Source organism: Euphorbia lathyris, chromosome 7, assembly GCF_963576675.1.
Source record: "Euphorbia lathyris chromosome 7, ddEupLath1.1, whole genome shotgun sequence".
Taxonomy (NCBI): domain Eukaryota; kingdom Viridiplantae; phylum Streptophyta; class Magnoliopsida; order Malpighiales; family Euphorbiaceae; genus Euphorbia; species Euphorbia lathyris.
Genome location: NC_088916.1, coordinates 9,054,705 through 9,059,517, shown reverse-complemented (window position 1 = coordinate 9,059,517; position 4,813 = coordinate 9,054,705).

The following is a 4,813-nucleotide window of genomic DNA, read 5'->3' as shown; positions in this document are numbered from 1 at the left end:
TGATATCATTAGAACAAAATTTAAGCAAGATCTTGACATCATTGTTGCGAGATTCGTTTGAATGTTAGAATCAATGTCTTGCCTTTGACCCAAAGAAGGTGTTTAAAGCCTACTGGTAATTTTAGAGATTAAACTCCTGCAAGAAAAAACAATAATACTGAGTCTTGAGATAAGAAATATACAATGATCTAAAATATTCCATTTCTTGTGTGGTAGCAGATCAAAGGCATTTGCTTAAAGATATTCCATCTAGGGAGTTTGTCATTCATCTGATCGATCAAATCTCAACGACATTCAACTTTAACCAATCATAAAGATTTTCAAAATTGACCAAAAAATGCATTGAGTTTATGGCTATAAAATATGCATCAAAGACAGTGCACAAAGAAAAATGGTGAAAACATGCAAATGAGTCATAGACATACCAAGTTGAATCAGCTTGAAAGCAGGCAACCGAATTGAATTCTCTCATTCCCAGACTGGTGTCTCTTCTTATAGTCAGACTTGTGAAAACTCAAAATAGAATTCAACTTTAAAGAGCTGGAATTGAGAAAAAGGCAAAATAAATTCTTCAAATCAGTAAGGAAGGTGTAACCTTTTTCCAATTATGATATATAATGTCTCAAAATTTCTCAAATTTTCTACATACTACATCATTCGCAAACTCATTCATAATTTGCAACTAATAATATCACTATGTTTAGTTTGTTTGGGTTGGTGCATTTCCACTGGTCGAGAACCACCCTTTATAGGGGTAGTTTTGCCTCTGCCCATACCCATCTTCATTTGTGGAGTATCTCAACAAATAAAGGGTTGTAGTAACAAAACAAACTAAAATGACATCCTTGTATTTCGTAATCTATGGAGGAAAAACTTCAGCTTGCTTTTCTTAGTACAAAAGTGACATTAATTTACACTAGTCAATTTCATTTAGAGGAGTGTTTCTAAATTATTGCACATAAATTTCTGATTTCAGATTCATTCCAACTGACACAGCAATCATGTTTTTCTTTTTAGTAAAATTGCATAAAAAAGTTCTCAAATTTGAGCATTCAGGCATATAAATCTCTTTAGACTATGCCTTAACATAACATTTTTAGTGCCACTAGACAAATAAGTGATGGAAATTTTTTGAAATTGAAAGGTACCTGGAGCTTTAAGCGCTGGTTTGTTTATTGACGAAGAAATTGACCAAATTCACAAAATAAATCGAGAAGAATTAAAGACTAGATACACTATGGTGTGATCCCAAGAACTTCACTTTCCATAAAAAAAAACAGCAGCAGGAAAAGGAAATACAACAGCTACTTGTGCTATATATATTAATAAGTTCATTGAGTGAAGTCTTTCCCTGGTAAATCATCATTTATTACCCTTCAGAAGATAGCAAAATCCCTTGAACAACTGTCTTCAGAGCACGTGCTACTAGAGCTCCAACACGCATTATAAATCCAAAGAGATGAAACATGGTTCTCCCTTCACTCATTCAATGAATATATGAAATCAGTGATCAATGTAAAAGATTGAAAGTAGAATAAAAGTGTTTGGTTATGATTGAAAGTCCGGGAATTCAGATGCGCTATCAAAACTATTGCGGAGCCAGGAGCTCAGATGCGCTCATCTCAATGAAACTGCACCATTTTATCAACATTTCATGTAAAAAAATAAGTGAAACAATGTATTTCCACTTAAATGCAATAATGCCTGTTTCACTTTAAATAACAATAAAAAGTTCAATACATATAATTACACATTTAAACTAGTTTTTATTTTATTGTTTGGCATATGAGCTTATACATGTACCTATCACACTCTAAATTTGTCAATGTTCGACCTGCAACACCCATATTTGATGATTTAGAAATCTTCAAAGTTCACATGGATAAATATTAAATTTAACCTCAACGTTTTAAGTGAACTGTAGATTTAGAACATATGCAATCATGCAAATTTGTCCTAACAAGCAAGATAGATTTTAGCCATAAGTTATCAAAAATTAGAAAAAACTGGTCTAGCCGATATTTAACTGTTACTTCAGACCTTCCAAATATCAATTATGTTTAAAATATTTAATATATTACTAATAAAATTATAAAAATTCTGTTAAAAATACTAAAAACTAAATCTGATATAAATAAGTTAATCACAATTTTTTTTATCGAACTATATTTTATTGTGTTATTAATATAGTTATAAAAAACCAATAAAAAATGTACTGCTTCAATTTATTGACAAACTTGCTTGGAAAGTCCGATGTGACAACGCAACCCCTGAACTTGTCACTTTTAGTCATTTTGCCCCCTGAACTTACTGGACGACCTATTTGCCCCCTCAACTATTTAAAAGTGGTATTAGTAACCCCCTATTTTCATTATAACTGAAACAAAATGAAGTTACAACATTAGTACGTGCAAGAGTTCATGGAAATATTAGAACCAGTCTGCATATATGTAACATCGTTTGCAGCTTGTTTTAGTAATGCACAACCCTATATGCAATTTCTACAAGAAAACTTGTGTATATTAGCCTCATTTGCACCTTGTTTTAGCAATGCACAACTCTTTATATTATGACCTTAGTGCTTGCAATGAGAACATATCATAATTGTTTCCGTTATAATGAAAACAGGTGATTGTTAATACCAATTTTAAATAGTTGAAGGGGCAAATGGATCGTCCCGTAAGTTCAGGGGGGCAAAATGACTAAAAGTGACAAGTTCAGGGGCTGCATATGGTTTATGCCATTAAATAACAATCAAACCAGTTTTTTCAAATTTTTGATAGCACATGGCCAAAATTGATCTTGTTTAAAAACGTTAGGGTTAAATTTACAATATTTCATAAGTTAGGTCTAAATTTGTATTTCTGTTCAAACATTAGAATTAAATTTAGTCCTTGTCCGATATATAAATTTTAGCCCAATCGAGCGACTCGCTTGATTTTGGCTTTTTACATTCTAATGGTTAACTACTATTGGTAAATTACAAATTGGTCCTTTTATAAGACAATTAGAGTTGCTTGGAATAAGGTGAAATTGGTTCTAAAGGTTCTATAGAAAGTGGACTTAGTGTTTAATATGTTAGGTTAAACTTTTCTTAGTAAGAACTTCTTACCTAAAGCAGGAAAAGAAGGTGCAGTAACACGTTTTGAGGGGTGGATTTCTCCCTCCTGCTATGACCTACCCCTCCTTCTGGCCGGAAACAATGAAGCAACTGTGTATATGTCATCGGTGTTGGACATTGATATCTCAAGATGGAATTGGTAGGATCCCATTTATGTTTAAAAACTGCATTCATAAATCAGCATATCGTCTATCCTTCTTAAGTGGTAGAAGATAGTCATGAACCCATACAAAATTTGGATGTTATTTATGTGGGATCCTTGAAGGTTGATCCAGAGTAAAAGTGAATAGATAGAAGTTTCCCAGAGATGGGAGAATTCAACTCCTTACCCACATTTCTTCCTCCTAATGCTTACAAAGTTTTATCATGGTTTCTGTAGGCATTATTTATGGCCTCATTTTTTGTCGTGTTGCAGCGGAATGTTGGATCTACACTATGAATCAAAACGTGGTCATATTGTCCTTGAATATTTTGGTTGCACATATATGTCGGCTTGGATCTGCATTGAATCATCCATCTTCTTCTATCAAGGTTAAAGAAATACAAAAGAAGTTTGAGGGGAAAAAGCTTATTATCGGAGTTGATGACATTTTCGACCGCATTGGCCCCATTTTTTGTTCGTGTTGCAGCCCCAATTTTGGTCGGCTTGGATCTGCATTGAATCATCCATCTTCTTCTATCAAGGTCAAACAAATACAAAAGAAGTTTGATGAGATTGGACATTTTCAACGGCATTGGTCTAAGTTGTTGGCTATGGAACAACTTTTGTAGCAGAAGCCACAATATGCTATCAGTTGTGATGTACTGCCATTGCTTCAAATTTTGGCAACTCCTTCAAGTTCGAAAACAAGGTGCAACACAGAAGAAGTATCTTTCCACATTGGCATTTAAAAAGGTATAAATGGTCGCCTTTTTGGTTGCATAGATACTAGGTAAAGAAAATAAACAGTCCGGGTAGAAGAATGATGATGTTTATCAATTATGAATATGTTGCAGTCATATGCACAAGCTTTCACAAAGTTATGTTCAATTTCCAATTCCAAATGATCATTATATGCTTCCCTAGATGTTTCTGTAAAAACGACTGATGATGTTTATCAATTATGATTGGAGAGTCTGAGTCGAAGAGAGGTCGATAGGGTAGGAAGGTTTTTGTTCTAGTATATCAGACTTATTTTTCTATTTGACTTAATTTAGAAAATGAATGTGTTGTAGTCATGTGCATAAGCTTTCCCCGAGTTATGTTCAATTTCGCCTAGATGGGAATTTATACCAACAAAGAGTGATTAAACAGTTCCGAGAAGATGAAAACATCATTTTCCCTATTGTTGTGATAGAATATATGTTTAGTTTGTTGTTGGTGGTGCATTTCCGGCTGTCGAGAACAACCCTTTATTGGAGTTGTTTTGCTTTTGCCGATACCCATCTTCCTTTTTTAGTACCCCCAACAAATAAAGGGTTGTAGTAACAAAACAAACTAAAGTGACATCCATATAGTTGGTAATCTATGGAGGAAAAACTTCAGCTTGCATTTCTCAGCACAAAAGTGACATTAATTTACACTAGTCAATTTCATTTAGAAGAGTTTTTCTAAATTATTGCAAATAAATTTTGATTTCAGATTCATTCCTTAAAGGATAGGATAATGTATTAAAACTAAACAATATCCAACATACAAAACAATCATGTTTT